The sequence below is a fragment of the Podarcis liolepis genome, assembly GCF_965112155.1.
Source record: "Podarcis liolepis genome assembly, chromosome: 1".
Taxonomy (NCBI): domain Eukaryota; kingdom Metazoa; phylum Chordata; class Lepidosauria; order Squamata; family Lacertidae; genus Podarcis; species Podarcis liolepis.
The window spans coordinates 138,627,668-138,637,128 of NC_139554.1; the positions used below are offsets into that span (position 1 = coordinate 138,627,668).

General features: G+C 41.1%; 1 protein-coding gene across 1 annotated transcript in view; it reads right to left on the minus strand.

The window, feature by feature from the left end:
* CPS1 (carbamoyl-phosphate synthase 1) overlaps nt 1–9,461 on the minus strand; it is a 187,398-nt gene that overhangs the window by 170,696 nt on the left and 7,241 nt on the right. The window lies entirely within an intron of this gene.

A 9,461-nucleotide genomic window follows, 5' to 3' on the forward strand; every position in this document is an offset into this window, starting at 1 on the left:
ATACTTAAGCAAACAGATCGTAATCTATTTTTCACAGAAAGCCAGCAGAATCAGCAGCTATCTCATCCTGGTAAAATTTCTTACTAGCCATAGATATGGTGACAAGTGATAAGGCTCCTCCTTTGCCCCAACACCAACACGCTCACATCAGATCCTTTGCCATTCATTGTAGCAGAACATTAACCTTTAATTCCCTTGCTCCAACTATATATCTTTCCCAGCAGCCCATGGAAGCCTTTCTTCCAAGTGGAAACTCATTTATACATAAATAGACAATCACAATAATGACAATTAGTGATTATAGCACTGATTAATTTAAAACAAAGTGCATTCTGCTTTAATAGTTTGCATGACCTTTTTCTCCTGATACTGGCTTATCTTGGAAGCAAGGACTTTGCTCAAATAAGAAACCGGGAGATTGGGAGGCATTCTGTATGCAGCATTTAAAAGGAGAGAGATGTCTGCCCTGAAGCTACGCATTCCTTTTACGCTTTAAGAATAATGTGTCCTTCCACATCCTGTTCAAGGTCTATTTTATTTCCTTTCCTTAAGTCTGGAAGGCTGTAATGAGGGATCTCCTTGGCTTGTTTGCTGTAGCATGCGGAAACAATATAATCCTGTCCTTGACTAGACTTTAAATAAATGAGTATTTACCTATATTGGAGGCCCAGCCATGAATAGTTTATTCATATCAGCCAGTATTTCTACTAAGAAGCCTAGCTGGGAGAACAAGTTCAAGAAACCTACTTCTGTCCTTCGTACATGGCAAGCAATTTTCCTGCAATGGCTTTCTATTCCTTGGATAAGGACAGACCAAAGGAGAAAAGCAGGCTTTCTGGATGTCCCTAAACCATGGGTAGGCAAACTAAGGTCCGGGGGCCGGATCTGGCCCAATCGCCTTCTCAATACGGCCCGCGAACAGTCCAGGAATCAGCGTGTTTTTACATGAGTAGAATGTGTGCTTTTATTTGAAATGCACCTCTGGGTTGTTTGTGGGGCATAGGAATTCGTTCATATATTTTTTTTCAAAATATAGTCCGGCCCCCCACAAGGTCTGAGGGACAGTGGACCAGCCCCCTGCCGAAAAAGTTTGCTGACCCCTGCAAACCACACCGGTGAAAACGTTTAGGAAACCTCTGAAATAAAGAATATAAAAAGATGTGTTAAAGGATCAGTAAAATGATATCTGTATACCTTTTAAGCAAGATCACACACAGAATACTGTTATTGGTTGAGGTGGGGGCTAAACCCTGGAAATTAATAAATGTTAGGATTTTGATTACTTGGAGTACTGAAGGGAAGATTGGAGGCCAGTGGGAAAGTACAGACTAAGCTTTCTGTCCAAGCCAGGGCCTCACCTGGGATAGAGGCATTAACATTATAAAAGGAGTTTGTGGCCCATCAGAGAGCCTGGACCTGGCAGACAGAGGTTGCCATGGTGATGGGATGTGGATTCGAACATCCACACAGGAAAAGAGAGTCTTTAGAGCAAGGTGTACTGGGAAGAAGGCGAAAAAGAAGGAGGAGGAGAAAAAGAAGGGAGACTGGGATCCATCTCGGGCAGGCTGGCTGAAAGCTGGCTGCCATTTTAAATTCTAAAATAGAGAAAACAAACATCTGTGACTGTATAAAATAGAACATTCACAAGCAGAAAAAGGTGATGGGAAACTGGAAATAAACACACACACAATGCCTTGATAAACAGCATCAAAAATACTCTGAGCATGTACAGTTCCACATTTTAAAAACTGACTTTACCCATCATTATTTTTCCTCACTTACTGCCTTGTGGACACTCGGCCTACTTCACATGGCTGATGTGAAGAAGTAGGAGTCCTTAACTTGACTGAAAAGGCAGACATAGCGCTTGTATTGTAAGCGTCAATTTTTTCCCCCTTCAATCAGAGTAACATCTATGTTCTATAAACGGATATGTTTTCCGCCACTCCAATTAGCTCAGCTTCAAGGCTAAGCCCTGGTTGCCTCAATGGACCAGCCTGCAGTGCTCAATGGGAAATTTCCTGAATGGTGACATAGTAAAAATGGCAGTTCCAACTCAGACACCAATAACTTTCTCACCATAGAGTTGGTTGCCCATCACTGTGCCATTTACTAATGCTTCTCTCCTCACAAAATGGTGGGCTCTCCAAGTGTTAAGGCTTAGAACAGCCCACCACAGGGTAATTTCCCACATGTCTGAGGGAAGGAGCATTTTGTGGGTTGAATATCTCCCCTCCCCACCGTCTATGCATCAAGACTGTTCAATTATCACCTCACCCAAAGCTTCATTCCTTGTGCCCCAGAAGAGGCGAAAATTACAACATTTTGTTTGCTTTCTTTGGTTGCCCCAGAAAAAGCTGATAACAAGCTGCAGCTGAGGTTCCGTGTGCATACATCCAGCTTGTTGGTTTAACTTACACATAAATACACAGTAGGCAAAGATGTGCCTCGGGGCATGGACAATTGTTTAAATTGGACAGCAAATTCCTGCTGCATACATTCCATTACACTGCTGTTTACCAAGAAAGGAGGTGAATTTTACATCGGCCAGTAAAACATTCTCAGGGGGGAAATGTAACAAATCTACTAACTCAGCCAAATGGCTGCTCCGATTTTTAGCCTGAGAAATTTATCTTTTTCCTCTCTCTGAGGAGCTTTAACACAGTACGTGAAGCAACCTTGTGTGTGAGGATGTATTCATGTGACTATCATACCCTTCTTCAAAACATTTACCAGGTCTTTTAAAGGCATGGAGCTACAGCGCCCTCCATTGTCAGGACTTCAAAAATGACTTAATGGTCTGACTTGGATCCTGGCAGGAAGAAGTGCATATATATATATATTTGAGACACCTTTGCCTTTGCAGGAAAATAGCACTGAGTTTAAATGGCTACCCATCTTTGAGAAATACCCCTCACAGCAGAGGGTAGCAAGCAAGGACTTGCCCTGGTACCATGGGGGGGGGGTGCGCATGTATTAATTTCAGGGCTGGCCCAATGCATTTTGGCACCTGAGGAGAACCATAGAATGGCACCACCACCCTTGGCCAGGAAAGAAGGGGCGAGAGAATATCTATATCAGGAATAAGGGAGGAATGAAGATCTCCACTGGGAGTTGAAATTAGAAAATACAGAACTGTTGGATTTGCAGGGATTTGATAACAGATTCGGTTGGCATGCTTATTTATGGTATGATAAGAAAAAAGTTCATAAAGGTTTTGAAAACCACATCTTTCGAAGATCTCTTTTAGAAGTATGGGATAGGTATAAAAACCTATTGGAACCAAAAATACTGCATTGGTTCTCTCCGCTGGAGGTGACGAGTGTGAAGAAAATCAATATGAGGGGGAGGTGGATAACATATGGGAATTTGATTATTAAAGAAAGAGGAAAATGGAAAATGAAACCATATGATGAAGTTAAAGAACATGTTAATGACTGGCTGCATTATTATCAGGTTAATGAAATGTTTAAAAAAGAGGTAAAAGAGAAAGGTTTTTTGGAAAAAGAATCAAAGTTTCAAAAGGAGATATTGAATAATGAATTTAAAATTTTGTCTAAAATGTATAAACTGCTGCTAGAATGGCATACTAAAGATCATAGAATCATAGAATAGAATCATAGAATCATAGAGTTGGAAGAGACCACAAGGGCCATCGAGTCCAACCCCCTGCCAAGCAGGAAACACCATCAGAGCACTCCTGACATATGGTTATCAAGCCTCTGCTTAAAGACCTCCAAAGTAGGAGACTCCACCACACTCCTTGGCAGCAAATTCCACTGTCGAACAGCTCTTACTGTCAGGAAGTTCTTCCTAATGTTTAGGTGGAATCTTCTTTCTTGTAGTTTGGATCCATTGCTCCGTGTCCGCTTCTCTGGAGCAGCAGAAAACAACTTTTCTCCCTCCTCTATGTGACATCCTTTTATATATTTGAACATGGCTATCATATCACCCCTTAACCTCCTCTTCTCAAGGCTAAACATGCCCAGCTCCCTTAGCCGTTCCTCATAAGGCATCGTTTCCAGGCCTTTGACCATTTTGGTTGCCCTCCTCTGGACACGTTCCAGTTTGTCAGTGTCCTTCTTGAACTGTGGTGCCCAGAACTGGACACAGTACTCCAGGTGAGGTCTGACCAGAGCAGAATACAGTGGCACTATTACTTCCCTAGAGGACATAGATGATGCCTTCCTGGAACAGATGGCCAAGCATGCAAAAGGAAGGGAGATAGTAGTAATGGGGGACTTCAATTACCCGGATATTTGTTGGACGTCAAACTCAGCCAAGAGCATAAGGTCAAACAGATTCCTCACTGGCCTTGCAGACAACTTCATTGTCCAGAAAGTGGGAGAAGCAACAAGAGGAACAGCCATTTTAGATCTGGTCCTAACCAATGTTGATGACCTGGTTAGTGGGGTAGATGTGGAAGGATCATTAGGCGCGAGTGATCATGCTCTTCTGAAGTTTACTATACAGCGGAAAGGAGCAGCCAAGCACACTAGGACTCAATTTCTTGACTTTAAGAAAGCCGACTTCATAAAACTTAGGGAAGTGCTGGGTGAGATCCCATGGACAGCAATACTAAAAGGAAAGGGAGTTCATGATGGCTGGGAGTTTGTTAAGCGGGAGATAGTAAAAGCACAACATCAGGCAATACCAATGAGATGGAAACATGGAAGGTGCCTAAAGAAGCCAGGGTGGCTATCTAAAGAACTTTTAACGGAATTAAGATTAAAAAAGGATGTGTACAAAAAATGGAAAAGGGGGGAAACCACCAAAGAGGAATTCAAACAAATAGCCAGCACGTGTAGACACGAAGTCAGAAAAGCTAAAGCACAGAATGAACTCAGGCTTGCTAGAGAGGTTAAAAGCAACAAAAAAGGCTTTTATGGGTATGTTCGTAGCAAAAGGAAGAACAAAGAAACAGTGGGGTCACTCAGAGGAGAAGATGGTGAAATGCAAACAGGGGACACAGAAAGGGCTGAACTCCTCAATGCCTTCTTTGCCTCAGTCTTCTCCGATAAAGAAAACAATGCCCGACCTGAAGAATTTGGAGCAAATGATTCAGCAAAGGAAACACAGCCCAGAATAACTAAGGAGATAGTACAAGAATATTTGGCTAGTTTAGATGTATTCAAGTCTCCAGGGCCAGATGAACTGCATCCAAGAGTATTAAAAGAACTGGCAGATGTGATCTCAGAACCACTGGCAGTCATCTTTGAGAATTCCTGGAGAACAGGCGAAGTCCCGGCAGACTGGAGGAGGGCAAATGTTGTCCCTATTTTCAAAAAGGGGAAAAGAGAGGACCCAAATAATTACCGCCCAGTCAGTCTGACATCAATAGCAGGGAAGATTCTGGAGCAGATCATTAAGCAAACAGTCTGTGCGCACCTAGAAAGGAATGCTGTGATCACCAATAGTCAGCATGGATTTCTGAAAAATAAGTCATGTCAGACTAACCTGATCTCGTTTTTTGACAGAATTACAAGCCTGGTAGATGAAGGGAACGCAGTGGATGTAGCCTACCTTGATTTCAGCAAGGCATTTGACAAGGTGCCCCATGATATTCTTGTAAAGAAGCTGGTAAAATGCGGTCTTGACTATGCTACCACTCAGTGGATTTGTAACTGGCTGACTGACCGAACCCAAAGGGTGCTCATCAATGGTTCCTCTTCATCCTGGAGAAGAGTGACTAGTGGGGTGCCACAGGGTTCTGTCTTGGGCCCGGTCTTATTCAACATCTTTATCAACGACTTGGATGATGGACTCAAGGGCATCCTGATCAAATTTGCAGATGACACCAAACTTGGAGGGGTGGCTAACACCCCAGAGGACAGGATCACACTTCAAAACGACCTGGACAGATTAGAAAACTGGGCAAAAACAAACAAGATGAATTTTAACAGGGAGAAATGTAAAGTATTGCACTTGGGCAAAAAAAATGAGAGGTACAAATACAAGATGGGTGACACCTGGCTTGAGAGCAGTACATGTGAAAAGGATCTAGGAGTCTTGGTTGACCACAAACTTGACATGAGCCAACAGTGTGACGCGGCAGCTAAAAAAGCCAATGCAATTCTGGGCTGCATCAATAGGAGTATAGCATCTAGATCAAGGGAAGTAATAGTGCCACTGTATTCTGCTCTGGTCAGACCACACCTGGAGTACTGTGTCCAGTTCTGGGCACCACAGTTCAAGAAGGACACTGACAAACTGGAACGTGTCCAGAGGAGGGCAACCAAAATGGTCAAAGGCCTGGAAACGATGCCTTATGAGGAACGGCTAAGGGAGCTGGGCATGTTTAGCCTGGAGAAGAGGAGGTTAAGGGGTGATATGATAGCCATGTTCAAATATATAAAAGGATGTCACATAGAGGAGGGAGAAAGGTTGTTTTCTGCTGCTCCAGAGAAGCGGACACGGAGCAATGGATCCAAACTACAAGAAAGAAGATTCCACCTAAACATTAGGAAGAACTTCCTGACAGTAAGAGCTGTTCGACAGTGGAATTTGCTGCCAAGGAGTGTGGTGGAGTCTCCTACTTTGGAGGTCTTTAAGCAGAGGCTTGACAACCATATGTCAGGAGTGCTCTGATGGTGTTTCCTGCTTGGCAGGGGGTTGGACTCGATGGCCCTTGTGGTCTCTTCCAACTCTATGATTCTATTCTATGATTCTAGGTTGATGGACTAGATGGAATGGACAGTAAGGACTGACATGGCCCGAGACCAGGAAGAAGAGACGTTGGATGGAGATTGGAAGAAAATTTATAAAGAAAAATTTTTATTTAGGGAATTAGCCTAAAATTATTGAATATTAGGGAAATGTTGGAATGAAACTATATGGCTCTAGTAGAAATGATATCAGGAGTTATGTATAATTGAGTATTAAGTTTCAAGCTCTAAGGTATTTTACGGTAAGATAAGGTTAAATAAATTATGGTAATTTGAATAACAGAATATGGGGAAAAGATGGAAAGGATTTGTTGAGTTAATTAATAGGTTAAATTGTTAAAATAAATTATTTAATAAAAATTGAGAAAGATGGAAAGAATTTGCTGAAATACCTAAATAAACTAGAATACAAAAAGGGAGGTGTGAGGAGGTCAATGAAACAAGCAAATGGAAGTTAAAGATATGTAATATGGGATTTGTGTCTTTTTCTCCTTCTGTTTTTATCTTTTTGCTGTATTGTTGTATTGGTTTTTATGTTTTGCTTTTTTTCTTCTTTTCTATGTATTGTAGTGTTGTTGTTTTTTCTTTTTTCCCTGTAATTCTGAAGCTATTAATAAATATTATTTTTTAAAAAAATAAACTATGCAACGAAAGGATAAAATTTACGGCCTGTACTGCGATAAAAGAAAATGTTATGAAAATGGTATATAGATGGTATATCACTCCAGTAAAGTTAGCAAAAATGTATAAAGTATGTAATAAATGTTGGAAATGTAAAGAGAAAGAAGGAACATTTTACCATATGTGGTGGGAGTGTAAAAAGGTAAGAGCCTTCTGGGAAATGATATATAATGAATTGAAAAAAATGTTGAAATATACATTTGTTAAAAAACCAGAGGCATTTTTCTTAGGAATGGTAGGAAATGAAATAAATAGAAAGGATTGCAAATTGTTTCTAGACGCAGTAACAGCGGCAAGGATATTACTGGCCCAAAAATGGAAACAGGAAGAATTACCATCGATGGAAGAATGGAGAATGAAATTTAACGGACTATGCAGAACTTGATAAATTAACAGGAAGGATCCGAAACCTACGAGATCACAGGTTCACCGAGGACTGGAGTAAATTTGTAGATTATTTGAAAAGTATATGTGATGAACAAACAACGTTTGTGGATTTACAAGAGGTTCTGTGAGAAAACAACATCAGAAATATTGTAAAAAAGGGAATAGGGGGAGAAGGTTTGTTTTAATAAAAGGCAATACTAAATTAAGAAAAGCGGAAGAAAGAAGTAAAACGGAGGATTCGCAGATGAGCTGAAGGAAGTCCAAAAAGAATGTATTTGTGAAAGTATTAGTGATTTATTTATAAATTTTGTATTGTAAAATGAATAAAAAATATCTATTTAAAAAAAGAAGATCTCCACTGGGAGCAAGAGTGGAAAGGGACCAGCAGTGCCTCCTATTCACCAAGAGGCTGCTGCAGAGGCAGCATGGTGAGGGCCATGGTCAAGTACAAAAATTATTAGAGGAAACATGTGAAACTGCTGTATTTTAAGCACAGAAATCATTGAGCTTATGTATTGCATTTAGGGAAGCCTGAGGGAAAAAGGAAACCCCAAATCAATAAATAGCAGTCAACTAACAGTGATACTATGGGACGCGGGTGGTGCTGTGGGTAAATCCTCAGTGCCTAGGACTTGCCGATCGCATGGTCGGCGGTTCAAATCCCCGCGGCAGGGTGAGCTCCCGTTGTTCGGTCCCAGCTCCTGCCCACTTAGCAGTTCGAAAGCACCCTTAGGTGCAAGTAGATAAATAGGAACCACTTTATAGCTGGAAGGTAAACGGCGTTCCGTGCGCTGCGCTGGTGCTGGCTCGCCAGAGCAGCTTTGTCACGCTGGCCACGTGACCCGGAAGTGTCTTTGGACAGCGCTGGCTCCCGGCCTCTTAAGTGAGATGAGCGCACAACCCCAGAGTCGGACACGACTGGCCCGTACGGGCAGGGGTACCTTTACCTTTAACAGTGATACTGATGTAGAATATAATGTATCTATTTTCATCTGAGGAATGTAGGAGGGTAGGTCATGCACTGGACTTAGCTCTAGATTTTGAAACTTCCTTGTGAGTTTGCTTGTTTGTAGCAAAGGTAAGTAGGAAGGCATTGTCCTTTCTCACCTGCACCATATATTTTATCCAGCCGCTATTGGGAAGTTGTTGCATCCTTGACAACTCTCTGTTTGCTAATAGCATTAGTTACAAACATTGGCATCATTTTAAATTGTGATTGTTGTCTTTTTAAGATAAAACAGTTTGAAAGCTGTGTTGGTCTTTTTACTGACGGAATCTATAGAGATATCTTTGTATAGGAAATAATAGATGTTCTCGATTGCTTAGGAAATTACACATCATTGTAAAGTAGCTGGACACCAAAAATAATACTTATGACTCATTTTTAGTTTGTCAATAACTCTTCTGGAGCTACTTTTCAGACTGTAAAATAGTAATCCACTTTTGTTTATTAGTATTTTGCTATCATATCCGCACAATATTTGACTTTATCTGTTCTGAACTTTCTATTTTAAATGGTTCACTGGGGTTCTTCTGCTTTTATTTTTGTTGTGTTGTGTTTTTTCACTTTGTTCTATTGTTTGCAGTGTTTAGATATTATATAGATATAATAAACTTTCCCCAAATTTAAAAAACAATGAATTTAATAACAAAATAGAAAATATGTATCTTCATCAGCTTTCAGGCTTCCCATAGGCAACTGGTCGGCCACATAATACTTGACTAATC